The sequence below is a fragment of the Ochotona curzoniae genome, unplaced genomic scaffold (assembly GCF_017591425.1).
Source record: "Ochotona curzoniae isolate NIBS_2020 unplaced genomic scaffold, NIBS_Ocur_1.0 scaffold_4505, whole genome shotgun sequence".
Taxonomy (NCBI): Eukaryota; Metazoa; Chordata; class Mammalia; order Lagomorpha; family Ochotonidae; genus Ochotona; species Ochotona curzoniae.
Window position 1 is genome coordinate 26097260 of NW_024467118.1, and position 20620 is coordinate 26117879.

At 39.1% G+C, this 20620-nt stretch overlaps 1 protein-coding gene across 1 annotated transcript in view; it reads left to right on the plus strand.

Annotated features, from left to right (window-relative positions):
- The window catches only part of GRXCR1 (glutaredoxin and cysteine rich domain containing 1), a 107658-nt gene that overhangs the window by 43716 nt on the left and 43322 nt on the right, over positions 1-20620 (plus strand). The window lies entirely within an intron of this gene.

A 20620-nucleotide genomic window follows, 5' to 3' on the forward strand; every position in this document is an offset into this window, starting at 1 on the left:
AAAAAAATCCATACTCCTTTTCTCTGCCATCTTTGAAATTTATGGATTATTTCTTTGGTCACTTAGGAACATTTTCAGTCAGGTTCCTCAGTTTATTCCCTTTAACAAAAGAAAAGAGGTGTCTTTTTTTCTAGGTTACAAGTTCAAGCCAGCAAGTAAAATGTATGGTGTAATAATAAAAACTGTGACCTTTATTTGGAATTAATTTCTCTGTCTTCCACTGGGAGTCCCTGCAGTCTGTGATGCCTGCTGGGGGGAATGGAGTGTGAAGAGCTTCTTTTCTGTTTCTCCTTCTTGTACTTCTGCCCCCATTACATTCCTCTTACTGCTTGGAGGATTTGGTTAGCAGGGGGAGAAGTCTCATGTGGCTAATTGAAGATAGTGTTGTGATGGTGTTTTCTGGCACTTTCATCACCTACTAAGAGCAATTGTTTCTCTGTTAGAACACATTTATGAGTTTGTCTTTGAAATCCATTTTTTTTTGCTATTTTCATCTGATGCCCTCTTTTGAAAAAATATATTTTGATTTGTAAATTAAAAATTGCATGTATTTATGGTGTACATGTTGTTTAGGAATATGTCCATATTGTGAAATGGCTGAATTAAGCTAATTAACAAGTCCTATCTAACATTCTTATCCGTGTGTGTGTGTGTGATGAGCAAATTAAATCTATTGTCCTAGATTTTAAGAATTGAACACATTGTCATTAACTGTAGTGACTATAACATGCTGTGGGTGCCTTGGACATATTTCTCCTGTCTGCCTGAAAGTTTTGGAAATCCTTCAACCAACATCAGCTTCTCTCCTCTTGATATATGGAATGCTAATCAGCTAGTCATGCCTCTACAAAATCCTTTTTTAGTCTCTAGCATCCAGCTGTGTATGTTCCAGCCCTTGAATGTGTCTTCCCAAAGCAGCATCTTGAACAGGATTCACAGCATCTCCTGGCATCCTCTGGCTTAATGGCTCACATTTGATGCCCAGGGAGAAAATGCATTGACCCTCCAGAATTGGCTTACCTGTGGCTTGATTTCTAATGCCATCTCCTTATTTTACAGCATTATTATTGGCCAGCTGCCCCTTTCAGTTTCTTTTTTGTAAAATACAAGAGAAATAAGTCAGCCCAAACTCTTTTTGAGTGTTTCTGTTCAAGCTCCTGATTTGCCTGTAAAGCAGGTCAAGAACAGGAAAATGTTTCAGCCCTCCAACAACACATTCCAAGAAAATTCCCCATTTCTTATGGCTGTGACTCTATGCAGTTCAGGTTATAGAGATTAAGGATGAAACTCGCCTTCTCTCTTCTGCATATGCTGTGCATGCAAGCCACTTGAGGATGCTGTTAACATGGAGGATGGGTTTAGTGTATGTGTGTGTGCTGTGGCCTGACAACGAGGATTTCTGACAAGCCATCACAAGATGCTTTTGTTGCTGGTTCCTGCACGACACCAGTTAGTGACTCATTCTAAACAGCATCATTTTAGCACATGGCAGTTCTTTACCACCTAATCGTTTATTTCCACCTTTAAGTTGCAGTCAGAACTATGGCAGAAAAAGCCTTATCTCAATGCCCTGTCAACTGTCAAATGGTTAACGATGGTCAAGAAACTCTTACAAATAGGTTACCTTATTGGATGAATAATTTCTTATCAAGTCATTTTGTCAGTCTATTCAGATAAAACTTACCGTATGCCCACTCAAAAGAATAAAGAAAAATATTCTGGAAGGCAGAGATACTTCTGGGCTGAGGTATCTACACAGAATTCCAGTTCGTTCCTCTTTTTGGAAACTTCACCTAAGGCTAGAGCTTGTTAACCAGTATCCTTTCTGATTTGGTGTCACGAAATATGCTTGAGGACATGTTTGAAATTTTCAACACAAAGATATGAACCAAAAATACCTCTTTAAAAGCAGGTGGAGAAAGTTCATTTCAGTTATCAGTAGGATAGACTCCTCATTATAGCAAGCATTATGCTGCATTATATTAAGGATCAATGACAGAATGAAAGCCAATAGAGGACATTGTGCTAAGTAAGTCCTCAAAACTTATGAAACATCTTTGTCTTGATCGTGTTTATAGTTTGTTTATTGAGAGAAAATACACTCCTTCTTTTCTCCTGCAACTGCAGTCAAGATCAAGGGTAAACACAAAAGGAGTCAAATGTTCCCGAGTTTAACAGACTTGGCAGTTGGTGGTGATTGAAGCTGTTTACTCACCAAGATGTTACTGGAAGAATGGACTTACTGATCACTGTCTTATCCGTTGAGTGAGATTCTGCAAACAAGTCAGTGTATTATTAAAACACAGGAAAAGAGCATCAGGGTGAGATGGTCTACTGTGAAATTATTAAGCAGAGTGGAAGGCAGAACATGACCATATTCATTTCTCAGTGTAACTAAGCATTATAAAATAGTCCTCACCCGTATGTGCCAGGCTATTCAGGGTGGAGATATAGGAGACAGTTGAACATATCCAAAGTACAATCTGAGCAGAAGACACATGTAAGCATAAATTCAGAGGTGCATGCAAAAGAGAAGTAATTGACTTCTCCACCAAAATATGTTGAATTTTAGTACTAAATGGTGGCCAGGAAAAATTAAAACCAAATGCAGAGTGGTCTTGGAACACATTTTGAGTGTTGAAATTGTGAATGTTGGAATTGATTAATTAAGCATCAAAGTGAGAACAAGGAGTGCGACAATCATTGTTACGGCCAGAGATGTCAGGGAGGGTTTGGTGGAACAGACATGTTTCAAGCTGCAGTTTAAAAAACAGATGGGATTTGGAGAGCAGGGAAGAATGAAAGGATGTTAGATTATCAAAGAGACACAAACGTTAGTGAAGTCTCATCAATGAAGGTAAGCTTCATATAGGTAGAGAGGTGTTGTAAAGAATGGAGGAAAAGGGAGAAGTGGTCCAAGATGCATGATGGATACAAGATCAACAGACAGTGTGATAGAGAGTCACAACTTCCAGGCTGAATAGCTAGTGCAGTTAAGAAGTGCATCGTAAGTTATTTACATTAACATGGTTTCTTCTGAATGCACTGTGTTACCTGCGTTCTGTTAGATATTACTATGTGCCTTGTGAAATATTGTACAATGACAATGCAAAGTGTGACCTTCTTTATGCTAGGATGTTGCTGCCTTTTACATTAAAATCCTTCAAGGGGAAATGTTATGCAATATGTTCTTTAGGAAACTCCCATCTTCCTTTTTCTCTTTGTCAAATAGTCCTTAGAACACGAAATTTTATGAAATTCAGTTTTGGAAATGCTCTACTGGATACTTACCCACTCTTGGGGTTTGTGGTCCTGATCTATGTTAATTTGGGCAAGGCAGAGAAACAGGTGAGACCTTTCCTTCTTTAGTCTTACTTTGCCTCTTTCTTAAATGATATAAATATCAGGGAAAACAAGATGTTTGCTTTCCTTTCTAATATCAGTTGAATAAATGTTAAATCATCTAATAATTTTCTGATTTTAATGTATTTCCTGAGGAAAAAACATCAAATTCTCTAAATTTAATTAAAATAACCTCATTGTTATATTGAACTAGTACAGTTTTTATATTAATTTTACAATTTTTAAGCTAGTGTTAGACTTTCATATTTATTGGCTCTTTGCTTTTTAAAGATATTTATAGTGTTAGATTTACAGAAAATTCTATTAATGATACAAGGAGTCCTCTTCATAGCAGAAACTCAATATTTCCTATTACTCATACAGTAAAATTTAATATGATGTATTTGTCACATTGAATGAATCAATATTTATGCATTATTATTAATCAAAGCCCATGATTTATTGATATTTCCTCAGTTTTACCTAATAACCATTTGATGTTACAGAATCTCATTTAGGACAGTACCTATCCAGTCTTTCGTACTTACCTTGGTTTTAATGATCTTAAGCATTTTGTGGAGTCTAAAATAAAACATTTTTCTTACCTATGTTTTTTCCTGATCTGTCTCTTGAGGTCCTATTGACTATTTCGTCTTCTCGGATGAGACAGAAGTATTGGCAAGTCTTCAGTGGGAACAACATGCTTTCTTTAATGGGACTAAAAACTCTGGCAGGTCCTTAGTGCACTGCACAGTGGTTATTCTGTCCCTCCTCCTGCCAAGGTCACAGGAGCATCTGGAATGTTCACTGTGAGAATCTGCTATGGTTTCTGGAGCTAGCATCCATGAAAACATAGGGAACCACCTCAAACATTTCCCCCTTGAAATTTCTCCACCTTATGTAATATTTGAAAGTTGCCATTTGAGGGATCTTTCTCTGAAGGCAGCTTGGCAGATTTCACGGTGGCAGTTCACTCTGTAGCCCTGGTTCTTTCATGGATTCAAGGAAAGCATCAATTTTCTGTTTGGTCCTGTTGTTTCTTGTGAGGATGGGAGCAACTCATCCTTCCTTATTTTTAAAGATTTATTTATTTTTATTGCAAAGTCATATATATTTGTATATATAGAGAGAGAGAGGAAGAGAGAAAGAGAGGAAGAGAGAGAGAGAGAGAGGAAGATTTTCCATCCGACGGTTTACTCCCCAAGTGACTGCAATGGTCAGAGCTGTGCTGATCCGAAGCCAGGAGTCAGGAGCTCTTCCAGGTCCCCCACATGGGTGCAGCGTTCCAAGGCTTTGGTCCATCTTCAGCTGTCCTCCCAGGTCACAAACAGGGAGCTGGATGGGAAATGGGGCTGCTGGGATTAGAACCTGCTCCCATATGGGATCCCAGCATGTGCAAGGTGAGGCTACCGTGCCCAGCATCAATTCATCCCTTGTACTCTAAGAAAGCTCTTTCATGTTGGAGCTGGAACTGAAAATCAAGACAATTAAGTTTTAATGATTAGGGGCTCTTTTGATTAAAAAAATTGTCAGTTTCTGTGATTAGATTACAACTGTAGTGTATTTCAATAGGCAGATCATGGAATGGTACTAGTTGACTTTTAGTAACCTCTTCTAGTTGTTATTATTCTTACTCCATACTATGTCAACATTCAAATGACATTGATAGTATTCCTTTTCTTTTAAATGTCAAAAAAAAAATCAACATTGGATAAGTAACTATAAAACACATAAACTTCACTGTTATAATGACCATTAATCTCCCAAGCATGCAACACTTACCTCATGTGTAATTTTGATTATTTATAACTCAGAGTAGAACATTAAATTACATTCCTATATTAAGTCCTTATTAACTTTAAAATATTGTTATCTTTATTAAATCTTTTTGTTAATGTTTATAGTATGACTATTCAGCCAATTATGAGATTTATTGAGTTTGATTTTCTTTATCATGTATTTCAATTATAATTTTTATAAGCTCAGAAACATAAGTGCTTTGGTAACTCTTAAAACTCTCTGCTCATTTTTTTCCTCTGATAGACAGAAATGATTACAACAAGCCTATTGCAGTGGGGTTTTTCTTTAATGCATTAAAATGAGTTATAGAGCAAAGTTTGGTATACAGCAAGTACTAACTAAGTGTTAGCCATTATTGTTATTTATTATTATCTCCTGTGTTTTAATTAAGTTTACTTGAAAAAATATATGGTTAAAGCTGGAGGGCCCTCAGTAAACTATTAATTCTGAAACTCAGCCTGAAGGTTGAATTTGATTTTCAGAGGTTTGGTTATAATCTTGCTTTGAGATTGTTCTGAATTTGAATTCCTTTAAAGGAGCATCAAATCCAGTTCCTCACAAGCTCCATTGCTCTCTGTTGAATTATAGTCTTACTTTGCTTTGTAGTTTTGCTTTATCCTCTTAGCTCATAAAAAAAAAAAAAAACTCTCTCATTTAAAAAAAAATTCAAATAAGTGCCAGAGGAATTATAAAGAGGACCAAAACAAGTGGAAAGTAAGACCTTGAATTTCTGGGTCAAAAATATTCTCATTATATCACAGCACCTACTTTAGCTGAAATAGATTAAAACAGGTTTCTGTTCAATAGCAGTAGGTTGAACGACCTAAATTGGCCAATTAGTTTGTCATACACGCCAATGGGGACTGTGTGTAAACTCTTGAGGTCAACATTATTCTATCTTTTGGAATTCAAAAGTAAATGAAAACATAACAAACAAACAAGATATATGGCAGTATCTACATAATTTATCTTAAAATAGCATAAATATATCAAATTAGGAAATTAAGAGGTTTTTCCTTATTAATTTCATATATACTAATAACCAAACAACTTGAGCATATAATTTCAAAATCTTTTCATTTCACAGCTCATTTTTATGCTGTCTTGAAGAGAAGGAGGTAGACTAAAATTATTTGTGTGGGATGAAAGCATTGTAATAGAATACTATTCTGGTAGTAGGCATGGTAACACCAATGAAATCATTTGTACATGTAATAAGGAGGAAGAGAAATGATGTGATGAGCTTAATAGTTGAGATCTGGTAAACTGGTTGCAATATGAAGGGTGTGCAACTGGAAAAGATGGCAAAAGGTTTATTTAAAACAAGTTAGTGGTTCATAGAGGAACTGGATTAAAACCATACTTCAACACATTTCCTTCACAGAGTCAATAATAGCAAGATACCCAAACCTTGCTTGGTGGAAGATTTTCATTAGGATCCCTTTTCTAAATAAGAATGATAAATTGTAAAAAGAAGATGAAGAAATAGGTAAATTTCAGTTGAACATTTACTCTCCAAGTGCCATAAATAGAAGATGCTATTTAAAAATTCAGCGCTATAGCAAGAACCTTAGAAGATTTCAGATGTCAGCGCTTTTCAGGTAGCACTGAAACCACAACCCAGGGTTCCTATTGGCAGCAGCAGAGTCACTGCTGGAATCAGTGTGGGTGGACTGAGCCCTGCGTCCTGGGATCTAGTGCTGTGATCTAAGCTTATAATCATAATCTTTCACCCTTTAGAAACTGAGACTTAATTCCTCTCCCTCACCCTGATCATGCTGCTTAATTTTAGAAACAAATGCCACTAACATTACTACTTATGGGGAAAAAAAAATTAAGACTCCGAAGCTCTGAATCGTACCTTAAAAGTGTTTAGAAAGTATAAGTGGAAGACACAAGATGAAGAATAAGAGGAAGTTTGAGAGCAGAAAAGAGAAATAAAAGATGAATAACCTGGAGGCCATGATAAGGAAGGTAGTGAATTTAGGCAATCAAGTAGATACATCTTTCTAGGGAGGAAATGCATAGAACGAATCTTGAAACCTCAGACCAAGCCTTGGGAATGCTGGTCTTTAAGAACCATCACATCTATATCTATACAAATTATACTGATGACATCCGTTTAAAAAATTATTTAATTTTACTGTAAAGACAGATATTATAGAGAGAAGGAGAGACAAAGAGGAAGATCCTCAATCTGTTGATTCACTCCCCAAGTGACTGCAACAGCCAGAGCTGCGCTGATCTGAACCCAGGAGCCAGGAGCCTTCTCCAGGCCCCCACATGGGCGCAGGGTCCTAAGGCCTTGGGCCATCCTCTACTGCCATCCTAGGCCACAATCAGGGGGCTGAATAGCAAGCAGGGCTGTTGGGATTGGAATGAGTGCCCACATGGGATCCTGGCGTGTGCAAGGCGAGGACTTTAGCCACTAGGCTACCGTGCCAGGCCCTGATGCCATCCTTTTTATCTGATCCTTATAAAGGTTGGGTAACATGGCTGTACAGGAAAATTTTACCTATTTTATGCAGTTGTGAATACATTGGTTATAGCCCATCTTACTACAGAGTATCAGAGATGTGATTCATAACTTGAAACTACCTACTTCCACATTAGAATTTTTAATACCATGAATGCCAAAAGTCAAGAAGAGGGAGACCAGCCAAGCATTTGTGATGTCTTTACTAATTCTAGTCAAGCCCAGGTGACATGTGAGGGCACAGGGAGGCACAGAGGGCAGGTATGGGAAAGCAGCGTCCTCTTTGCCCACTCAGAAACGTTGTTGCTGGAAAACAAAAACTAAAACTCACTGAATCTGCTAGAGTCATGAGCACTGTGTCTGTCTTGGTTGGGTCTAAATGTGTGTCCCTTCAAAATGGAGTGGTTGGAAACTAATTTAGAAGATAATGGCATTAAGCACTAGGAGTCTTTGGAAGGTGAATATCTCACCTCCACTCCGTCCTTATGAACGAGACCAGTGTTATTTTGAAGGAAGCCTGAGATGGCTCCCACCTGTGAGGCCATGGCAAGAGCCTGCCATCTATGAGGGGTGGGCCCTTCCTGGACACAGAACCTGCCAGTGCCTTGATCTTGGAATTCTTCAGCATTGTAAGAAATAAATTTCTGTTGTCATAAGCCACCCAGTCCAGAATGTTGTCATAGTGGGTCAAAAATTGTAAAACCATTGTTTATAGCAGAGATGGGAACAACAAACCATAAAAAGGAATTCATCTGTGGACTCATGCAAATAAATCATGATCATGGAGAAGAGGAAGAGGAATGAGAGGATGGTAGTGACAAGACCCATTCTCATTGTTATTTCTGTATTTCTCTGCCTTCTCCTCCTTTTGTGGAGTTGAGAATGTCTTAGGGGGCTTTTTGAATGCTTATACTTTCACAGCTTTGGAACTAGAGGAAAAGATGTTTTTCCCCTCCTAGGTCTGATTGAAGAAGCAGCTGTGGCAAGTGGATTTGGATGGTGAATTGACCTCTACAGCGAGTTCTTATTTTCTTGTACTTTTTAAGTACCATTTTGGCAGGTGCTGCCAGGCGGGTGATGATGAGAGAGGACAGCAAGCTTGGGTTTCCTGAGGCGCTGTGAGCATCTGTATAAGCATTAACCACAGTTTGTTGGAGAGTAAAGGTTCTTCATTCTCTTGGAGAGGGGTTAGCTTGTTTTATCCACCTTATGCTTGCTCACAAATGTGTGTGTGTGTGTGTGTGTGTGTGTGTGTGTGTGTGTGAGCAGCACTACACTGTCTTTATTCTGCAGTGTGTTTAAACACATTAACTCATAAAACAACACAAGATCATTTCATTTTAATTGTAAATACGTCTTTTGGTCCTTTTCTTCTCCCTGTGTTATTAGAAGTGATAAACCAAAGCTAAGGGAGAGAATCCTTTTTGAGGTCTGGGAGAATGCACTGTGTTGTTCAGAATAAGCATTTGGCTGCTGTACAATATTCCACCTGCAGCTTTCGACCTGGCAGTGTGGTTTTGATTCCATCAAGGGCAAGCCCTACACAATTTTCATGTTTGTAGTGCTGTTCATTCACTGAATAGCTAGGCCACAGCACTGGCTGTATTTATTTTCAAGCATTTTGCAAAGAGCAAGATTGTGCAGACATTTTTGTGAGAAAGAGAAAGAGAAAGATCAATCTACTGCCAATGTTCACTTAAGTAATGATCACTTTGATGGTATGTTTGTGAGGTATAATTGTATTAAAACCTGTTGAAAATTTCTCCTTTTTTCTTGATCATCCCCTACCTTGTGCCATATTGTGTATTAATGCTACAATGGAACATGTATAAACTTTTGGATCAGGCAAATTTGGATTCAAATTTTGGCTTGTTCTTCATTTGATAAACATGTACCTCATATCTGTCTTAGTCTGTGCAAGCCCCTCTATTGAAATGCTGTCAATGGTAATTGATTTCTCACAGTTCTGTGGCTAGAACGTCTAGGCTCATGGTGAAAGCAACCTTGGTGCTCAAAGAGTTATATAGATGGTTCTCTTATGCTGCCTTGTCGTAGGACCAAAAGGGCACACCGGCTCCTCCTGTCCTCTTTTATAAGGGCACAAATCCCAGCCAGGAGACTTTGCCTCTGTTAACTAACCACTGCTCAAATATCTTTCCTCTTACTTTGGTGATGTTTGGTCACAGAAGGTTCCTAATAGTGCCAAATGAGTACTGGGGCATAGAAGATGGGCAGCACATATTCCATTTGAATGGACGACTGGGATGATCTCCCTGAGAAAGTGGTTAAGTGAGTGAGGCACAGAGGGTATACGAGGCACAGGGAGTACATAAGAGAATGTTAGAGGCGCTAAGGAGCATGACATATTTTCAGGAACTGCAGTGTAGTGTATCTGGGGACTTTTTCACAGAGTTGGCATGTAGTAAATATGAAGTAATGAATATAAAAATGTGACAGCACAAAAAATAAGGGTAGAGAACATGGCAGGAGCTACCTCAGAGATGACTTTCTGGAAAATTATTTTGACTTTCTTTCATTACTCTATGCAAAGCAGCAATCTTTACTGTCATTTTCTATTGAAGATCCACATATTTGGACTTTTCATTTAAAATGAAAGTTCGGTAGCAATCCAGGAGAATAGATTAGGGAGGTTTTGTTGTGGAGGTCATGAGATCAGTGAAGAGGCTGTTCCAGTCCAGGAGGAGAAATGTGGAGATGGTGAGTTAGGCCCGTTGAAGAAGATTTAGTACAATATGTAAGTTGCCATGAAAAAGTTCAAGTTGTCCTGGATGACATCCAAGTTTCCATCTTAAGACTAAGTGACTTGAAGTCTTTTTATTACTTTGTCTATCATCAGCCCTTAAAATCTATTGTTCCATGGTAGGCTGCTGAATACTAACCACCTCTCTCCCTATTCTGCCCAAGCGTCCCAAGGTTGCAGTCTTGGGACAGCTTTGACAGTGTAGTTAAGACGTTGTTTGAGACAACTGTATCCTCTATCAGAATCCAGCTCTGACTCCTGACTCTGCTCCATATTTCAGCTTCCTGTTAGTACACACCCTGAGAGGCAGCAGATGATGGCCCAAGTCATTGGTTCCCTGCCACACAAGAAAGGAGATCTAGACTGAATTCATGATGCTGGCTTTGGCTTTACTCTTCCTTGTCTGTTTCAGGCATTTGCAGAGTAAACCAGTGAATGTGAGATTGCTGCATGTTCCTTTTTCACTGTCCTGATTTCTGTGCCTTTCAAATCAACAAAATTAAAAATAAATAAATAGGGCCTGGCGTGATGGCATAGTGGTTAAGGTCCTCGCCTTGCATGCCCGGGATCCCATATGGACGCCGGTTCTAATCCCGACAGCCCCACTTCCCATCCAGCTCCCTGCCTCTGGCCCGGGAAAGTAGTCGAGGACAGCCCAAAGCTTTGGGACCCTGCACCCGCGTGGGAGACCTGGAAGAGATCCCTGGCTTCTGATCGGCATAGCATCGGCTGTTGCGCTCACTTGGGGAGTGAATCATCGGACGGAAGATCTTCCTCTCTGTCTCTCCTCTCTGTATATCCACCTTTCCAATAAAAGTAAAATAAATCTTTAATAAATAAATAAATAAATAAATTAATTAAATGAGACAGAAAAAAAACAACAAAAAGCCTTCAATTCCTGGGAACTCATGGTTTGTTACCTTGAATTAGAAATGACTTTGTAGATGTAATTAAATTTGGGATATTGAGATAGAAAAGTTGTTCCATATTATTGGATGAGCCCAGTGTAGCCAGAAGATTCATTGTGAAAGGGAGGCAGACAGGTCAGAGAGGAGCTGTGGCAGTGCAAGCAGAGATTAGAATAGTGAGGAGGCCTTCTTCATCCAAGGAATATGGGTAGTGTCTAGAAGGTGGGCACACAGGTAATGGAGTCTTTTCTGGGACTTTAAAGGGCCTCTGGCCTTGTTGACATTTTGATTTCTGCCCACTCAAACCTTTATGGGACCTCTGACTTTCCAAATTCTAAGAATATAAAAATTTTTAAAAGATCTATTTTACTTAGAAAGTCAGATTTACAAAGAGAAGGAGCTGTACAGAGACAAAGATCTCTCATCTGCTAGTTCACTCCCCAAGTGGCCACAATGGCCAGAGCTAAGCCAATCGGAAGCTGGGAGCCAGGAGCCTCCTCTAGGTCTGCCTCACAGGTGCAGGGTCCCAAAGTTTTCAAATGCTTTCCCAGGCCACCAGCAGGAGGTTGGATGGGAAGTGGAACAGCCAAGACAGGAACCAGTACCCACATGGGATCCTGGCAGACACAAGGCAAGGATTGAGCCACTGGGCCATTACACCAGGTCCTAAGAATGTAAATTTTTATATTGTTTTTATTTGTTTTAACAGATTTAGGAAATTAATACACTGTTTCTCTAGAATTTTTCTATATTTATAAAACATTAGGATGTATTAATTCTGGATCAGTGTGTATATCTTGTGTTTTCCAAATGATACAGTCCATCCCTGACTAAAAAAGTCATTTGGTGATTTGAATTCTATGATATATTTAGAAATACAAGTACTAGCACCAACATTTCATCATTTGTAAATTGTCAGACTTTAGATCTCTCACATAATTTTGTGTTCAGTTTTTCCGTTTGTTATAGTTAAGAAAATCCCAGTACCTCTCTTTTAAAATGCTCACTACTTATGAAAAACATACTGGCGTCCTGTTCCTACTTCCAAATTTCCTCTAAATGCTCTGCGTGAGTTATTTATCCTGAGAGCTATGTCAGAATCTGGGAAAGAGTGTGTTTAAGGCACTTGGGGACCATGATCAGTAGCACAGCCAATGGGGAGGAGAGTTATCCGCAGTCTGAGGAGTTTGCCTGAGGCTGCATCCAATTTTCTCGACTTCCGACTTTTCATGGTTTTGTTACTCTCAGTACTGAGTCTATTCTGGGAATTCCACAGGGAATCAGATTGCTTCCTTCTATTACACTGGAGTTTAAGAAAGCACCAAGCAACCCACAGAGATTTTTTTTTTTTATCACATCCAGATCCACCCAGAGGAATTGATTTTAGTTAGTTGATTATTCAGTCATGTTCCTTGATGTAGAAAATCAAGGGCAGTTGTAATATTTTATTCTTTGATATTTTTCATGATATGTATACGTTTGGGGAATGGGAGAGAAAGGGCACCTTTCCCTTTAAGAAGGAACACTATGCTTTTTGTCAAGTGGGAAGATGAAGGGCATTACAAAAAAACAAATGCAGTGCTCTCTAACTACTTATAATTCTGATGCCGTTCTCAGTTTTAGCCCCTTTTGTTCTCGTTTTGCAACCTCAATATTTCACAGGGCAAAATGGAAAGGCATACTTTTAAAATATTTCCATTTGCAAGAATTTCCTGATTCACTGCCTGATTTTCACTGTGGCAAACCCATCGCTTCGGGATGCTTCAGAATGCTGTCTCTGTATCATTCCCCTCAATATCAGCTTTATTTCCAGAGCTGAATGGAATCTAATATATCAATGAATTATGTCTGTGGCAATGTCTATTAAAGCCTAATCATTCCTATGTGCTAGGAGTCACCATTATTTGGTAGGAAGGTGTCTTCCAGGACAGTTTTAAAATCAGAGCCTAATCCTTCTCGAAAGCATCAGAAATGAAGCTTGGAAAAGGAAAGATATTTGACATCTCCTACGTGGGTTTGACAGTTATTTTTACTCTCAGAATTTATGTTATTTACCAAACAAATACAAGCGGAAAATCACTTCAGTGAGAAATTTCCTTTCTGATGATGATGAAATTAAGTTTTGCCATTCAGGTTTATGAGTGCTAAAATGTAAGGGTTTGGACATTTTCCCTTTAATAATACTGATGTTGGTACCATATATAACTAGCAAATTATAATAATAAGGGTATACAAAAACATACCGTTCACTGAATGTTAATTATGTATCAGTGAATGTTATGATGTTTCCATTCATTAAAGCACTTATTTTTTTCTTAATTAAATCATTTAACTCCCATGAAGTAGGTATAAGTATCCCTGTTTTATAGTTAAAAATGGAAACTTAAAGAGGTTATTAACTGTTCTGACAATTCAGTCACTAACAGACTAGGCTCTGATTAAATATATGGAGAAAAGGTCCGACAATATTAATCGATTATCTATGTGCTAAGTTAGATTTGCGGTTCTTAGTTTAGTGATCTAAACTAAGCCTTTGCTTCAGTGTGTTAGTTATACTTTATTGATAGGGATAGACAGTAAACCAGCACATAATATAATGTCCAGCAGAACCAGACACACTAAAACGAAGACTCAAGTGAGAGGACTGAGAGACTATTTTCTTTTTTTCTCTTATTAATATCATTATTTTGATATTATGGTGCAATTGCATAGGGTCTTGGATTTTTCTATCCCCTCCCTGAATTCCCACTCCCTGACTGATTTTCCCCATATTATTACAGTACTATAGTCCTTCATAGGCAGTTATATGTCCACCAGTCTGTTATTTAAGTATGAGAGACTATTTTCTAAGGGTAGACACAGGAAGGTCTGTGGAGAGAAGTGAGTGACATTTAATCAGATAAGAAAGCAACGGAGGGGTGAGCAGCAGCAGGATTTCTGGATTGTCCTCGCAACAGCTTCTTGCATAGTAAGACTCAACATCCAGTTCTAGAACAATGTGACCCTTCATTGTTTCTAAGAGGGGTAGGCAGCATCTTCCTGGGGAAGGTGTGCTGTCATAGGCAGGCCCTATTCAAATTATGCTGCTATGCTACTCAGTCGCCCCACACCCCACCAAGTGACTTGAACACCTGAAGTTTGTATCCAAGTTTTAACTTCCTCATGTTTAAAATTTAGATAGTAATATTTATCAGTATTCATTAAAATTATGCATGTAGTCTTGGGTGGTTCCTGACAAGCAGGCCCGGGGCCACTGAGGATAAGGCAAAGGTATTGTTGGGCCACAGAACCACCAGAGACAGACTGGTGAGGGATGCCCATTTATTCAGTACAGATTCCAAGTTTATAAAAAGTTAAGGAAGGGGAGGGAGGAGGGTGTCTTCTGACAGTACCCCCACCCTGCCCAACACAGACACTGTAATTGGCTAGAAGGCACTTGTATTCTCCTTGACCCTCCAGTCATGTCAGAGGTCACGTTCTGCACCTGTGGCTGGAAGCTGTGCATCAGGTCTTCTGCAGGTAGGCTGTAAGCCATGCCCACCAGATAGCAGGCAGAGACCCAGGGGCAACCACCCACACTAGCCTATACCACTGCATATAAAAATGCAGCAATCATTTAATAAATAACATTATCATTCTGTTTGATAATTGGGTCTTGCAGAGGAAATGGAGAAATTCCCCTCATAATTCTGCACTTTCACTGTGAAACACAAAAATTGCCTAGTTATCTAGGCATGGAAAGGAACCTATGGCATAGAGAATCACTGTTTACCTTCGAATCAAAAAAGGGGCCCTGGTTAGCATAGAAACAGATACAGGAAAATGAGCTAAGGGAGGAACCTGGTATGAATAAAGCAGGCTTTGAAATCATCTTAAGTGCAAGAATGAGCATTTAAAGGGGGAGAAGGGGCTGAGAGTGACGCAAGCAAATCCAATATTAGGAACCATCTTATAATATACCTGTAAGTATGGGGGCTTTCCAGGGCGGCAGGCAGAGGGAGCAGAAGAGGGAGAATAATATATATGAAATGAATGGCCTGTGCTTTGCAAAGACCCGCAGCCCTGCTTCTGCTAGCCTGTGCCTGCAATTCAAAATTACTGTTCCTGGAGTTGGGTTGGCCTGTTGCCTGACATCAAGAAATCTGGGTCTCATCCCAGTTTCTCCTCCTGATACCCTGAGGCAATCACGTTGTCTCCATCTTTATGGACAAGTAAGGCCGTCTATCAGCCTTGCCCATCTCAACAGGTTTTTTGTTTGTTTGTGTTTTTTTTTTTTTTTGTAAGACTGAAAAAAAATAGTTTGAAGTAGCCAGTGTGTGAAGTAACTTACTGTTGAATGTGGGAGTGTGATTCGGTAAAGAGCCAAGTTTCTGCAGCCTGACCATTATCTCAGCAACTCTGAATTTGGTTTACAGTCACTTATGACTCAGCAACAACTTGATCCTGGGGAGAAGGTAGCAAGCCAACACTGGCTCCGAGGCTCAGCTTGGCTACTTTGAAAGGGGACTGGTGTTCTAGCTTTGCTGAATTTCAGCTCTGTCCCCCTACTGATGGCCCTGATCTCAGAGCCTGGCTTCTACATCTATAAACAGAACAGAAACACTGTGGAAACTATTGGGGCAAGTAGATGCACGTAAACATGTTAGGCTCTAATGTTTCTCCCGTAGACATTTGTGATTGTTCCCTTTTATTTCTTTCTTTAACATTTTTTGCATGAAACTGGAATTCCTGGAGTTCTCGGAGTCCCTTAGGTTCCTAATAATGTAGGAATATGCCTGGGAAGACCAGGACACCATTTGGGGAGGCTGGACAAGCAAGGGCTCAAACAGGAGTCATAGTAACTCACTGGCTTTGCTGCTGCCGAGCCGCTGCACCTGCTCCAGGCTGACTCTCTGAAGAGGCTAGTTGTTGGTCCTCATTCATTCCAGGAACAGTTCCAGTGGTTGTTCAGATTCCCAGGTGGAGGTGGCTTACTGTTTCATAGGGGCTATTGCAAGGCCTGCTGGAGGACGCGCAGTGGCTCTTTGCTGAAACTTTAGTCTCATTTACTATGATTCTCATCCCTTTCCAACACATCTGCATTTGCTGCAGGTCATGGTGATATTTCCAGGAATTCTTAAGATTGACCTTTTCATGCCCAGAACGGGAAACGGCTCCTATCACTATGGAAGCTACCACACAGAACCAACGGGCTGAAGACACAGTGGTTTCTCTGGCCAGTCTGAGATACCCCATCCTCCATTACATTATCCCCATGGTAACCCTCTGGAAGGGAAACGAGGGACAGCAAGCCTTTGAACGGCTATTTTTAGATTCCTGGCCAGATGCCTTGACAAATCTGTTGAGAGAAACAAATGAAACAAATGTGGAATATTTTTGCCAATGGCAGTATATTTTAAAAATGAATAGTGTAAAGCTGGCACACACATTACCTGCCACTACCTTTAGGAAGACCTACTTCCAAACCATAGCAAAATTGGGTGCACACAGATCTTTTTCGGAAGAACATTTTACTGAAAAGCTTACTCTAATATTTCTCACTCAAATTTGCCCTCAATGAAATCCCAGTCCTCAGACCAGGAGAGCTGGCTCTGAGTCTAACTATTATTGCTCACAATATGCACAGCCCTGCGGGATCCATATATTTAGACTGTGCTGCTAATGGCATTCCCTAGGTTTATGCAGTATACATCATGTTCAGCTATGTGAACTGGCCCTTCCCCACTCATCTTTTTGAAGTGCAAAACTGATTCAGTGCAGCTCCTCTCATCCTCCTTAAAAGCCTTGTGGGATTTCCCATTGCTCTTAGGTTAAAGGCCATAGATCTTTGAAATGGCTATAAAATGCAGCATGATATCAACCCTGTGTATCTGTCCAGAATAATTTAGTACCATTCTATGTTTCCCTCTTTGTGTCTCAGGAAATGACCTTCAAAGACATTCAAATATGCCATCTTCCCAGTTCGAGGTCTTTGTATGTAATATTTCTATGTAATACTTCTGCCCTCTTTCTCCACCTACTTAATTTCTTGGTTAACTGCTGCTTATCTTTTCACATTGAACTGTTAGTTTCAGAAAATTCTTTCATCTAAGGCAAAAAGAGAGCTTTCTTCTACAAAATGCTCTCCTAATTACAAGTGCATTTCCTTCACAATACTGTAATTTGGTATTTATGCAAATGCTTCTTTAGTATTAGTTCACACTATGAGCTCCATGTTGATAGAGATTGTATTGCTTATACATTATTATATTCCAATTGCCAAGTGTTGTATTGAGCAAATATACCAATGATTGAATGACTATCAGTTATTTTGAAAGAGCATAAACCCTGTTTGTCTTTCAAGCTGTCTATGTGATTACAATGTGTTCCTGAAAATGTAATATACATCCAGTATAACATCCTTTCATGTAAAACTCTCCACACAGAACTGGCACAATAGCCTAATTGCTAAATCCCCACCTTGCAACTGCCAGATCCCATATGGATTCCTCCTGTTTGTGTTCTGGCTGCTCTACTTCCCATCTAGCTCTCTGTTTGTGGCCTGTAGCCTGGGAAAGCAGTGGAGGATGGCCCAAATTCTTGGGACCCTACACCTGCGTATGAGACTCGAAAGAACTCCTGAATTTAGAAACACTCAGCTCCAGCTATTAACCCATTTGGGAGTGAATCTGCAGATGAAAAATCTTTCTGTTTGTCTCATCTTCTTTCTGTAAATCTGACTTTCTAATAAAATAAATAAATCTAAATAAAATAAATCTAAAAATAAATAAATCTAAAAGAAAGGACACTTTTGAAAGATATGATACAAAAGGAAATTTCTTCAGTGTAATAAAGGCCAAGCATGAAAAACCCACAGCTGAGTATAAGCTGTCCATTATTACCATTTTTCAAATTAACACAGTATTGCAAGTCCTCTCCAGAGAATGATACGAGAATAGGAAATTAAAAGCACCATACTTGTAAAGGAAGAAATAAAATTCTTCCTAGTTGTGAATGATATAATCCTGAATGTAGAAACCTTTAAACATGCCAATAAAAACAGAACAACTAATAAAATGGATTCAGCAAAGTGGTAGAATGTAAAATCAACATACAAAATTGGTTGCATTTCTTTAGTGATGGATCAGAAAAAGAAATCTAAAAACAATTCCATTTGTTATAACTTCTAAAAACCCCTCAAAATTATTAGACATAAATGTCTTTAGGCAAGGACTTGAAAAATGTATACATTAAAATATACAACATTGGGCCCTGAGCAGTAGCTCAGTGGCTAAATCCTCACCTTGCAGGTACTGGGATCCCATATTGGGGCTGGTTCATGTTCTGGCTGCTCCACTTCCCATCTAGCTTCCTGCTTGTGGCCTGGGGAAAGCAATAGAGGATAGGCCAAAGCCTTGGGACCCTGTACCTGTGAGGGAAACCTGGAGTAAGGACCTGGTTCCTGCATTTAGGTCAGCAGAGCTCTGGTTGTTGTAGCCATTTTGGGCGTGATCCAGCGGATGGAAGATCTGTCTCTCTGTAAATCTTCTTTTCCAATTATATATATGTGTGTGTGTGTGTGTGTGTGTGTGTGTGTGTGTGTGTGTGTATCCCACAGGTATACAAGGAACATAAATCACCAGGGAAAGGCATACCCAAATCATAGGGGGTTATAATCTACATGTTGGAATTATTGCTATTAAAGAGATAAAAAATAACAAGTGCCAGCCAGGATGTGAACAAAACAATGCATGAGCACAGTTTCTAGTATTATAGATTGGTACAGCCATTCTAGAAAGCATTATGTGGGTTCCTAAGAAATGAAAACAAAATAGAAGAGCTATATGATTTAGCAATCCCTCTTCTCGGTGAAAGAAAATGAAATCACCACTTTTTAAACATGTCTACATCCATATGCGTATAAAACATAATTCACAATAGCCAAGATAGGGATGCAACTTAAGTGTCAATTTTCAGATGAGTGGGAAAGAAAGTGTGATATCTGTAGCAGAAGTATAGTATTTTTCTCTGTGTTTATTAAAATGTTGCTATGTTGTCAGCCCTACACTAATTGTTTTCATATTGTCTCTTGCTTAGTCTCAGCACACCTGTAACGTGGTTATTATTACCACTTTTTATGGATGAGAAAACTAACAGCTCATTAGCTGTCCAGAGGCACCACATTTGGCCATGGCAGAGCCCAGTTGTGTCTAGTATCTAAGCCCAGCTTCTTTCTATTGCCAGGTGTATGCTGCATTCAGCCTTTAGACCCATTGGTCCAATCTTTGAAAACGTAGTGTTGCCGTTTAGAAAGCTGAAACTTTTTAAGCACCAAGATTTAAGTTTGTTTCATAAAATAATCATGTCTGACAATAGCAGAGATACATGCCTGCAAGCTCCATAATGTGTTCCTCTCTGAGATGCTACTTTTTTCTTTTTAAAAAAATTAATGTATTTTGTTATTCCATGATACAGTTTTATAAGCTCCGGGATCTTCTTTCCCCCATCCCCAAACCCTGCTTCCCCCACTGATTTCCCCATGTCATTACAATAGTATTGTTCATTAGAATCAATCAGAAATCCATCATTCTGCTATCTAAGTGTATCCCAACATTGTAGGCATGGACAATGGCAGAGAGCCCAGCATCCTCTTGTCAAGATACACTCAACAGTTTCATGGGACTCTGTCTTTGATTTGGAAGGAGGCACATTGCATTGTATCTTTCTCATCTGTACATGATAGTGCCAACTACAGTTACTGTACACCCCCTTAAGTGAAAAGCCAGGAAACAAAATAAAGAACAGAGAGAAAAATAGAACATTCACAACGTGAAGTTAAGTAATATGCTACTGATTGACCAATGTGTCACTGCAGAAATTGAAAAGAAAATCAAAGACCTTCCTGAAGCAAGCAGTGTTACTCTGTGACTTATGAGTCAGTCAGGAAATTAATAATAAAAACTATTTTTTAATGAATGTAAAGAAAGACAAAATTATCAAAATCTGTGAGATGTAGTGAAAACAGTACTGAAAAAGCTATTGATCTTGTATTTGCATAAAGGTTGTCTTATATCAGAGGCAACATGGTTTTTGTCCTTTGGGACTGACTTATTTCATTGAGTATAATGGTCTCTAGTTGGGGCCATTTGGCTGCAAATAGGATTTCATTCTTTTTAATGGTTGAGTAGTATTCTATGTAGATGCACCACAGTTTCTTTATCCACTCCTCTTTTAACAGTGTCATGATAACCAGTGGGAGTTCCAATATAGTAGGGGAGTGCCCATAGTTTCCATATCAGGCCTACTCCCAGTCCCAGATCTTTTGTTTACCATAGGGCACAGCCTGGCATAACT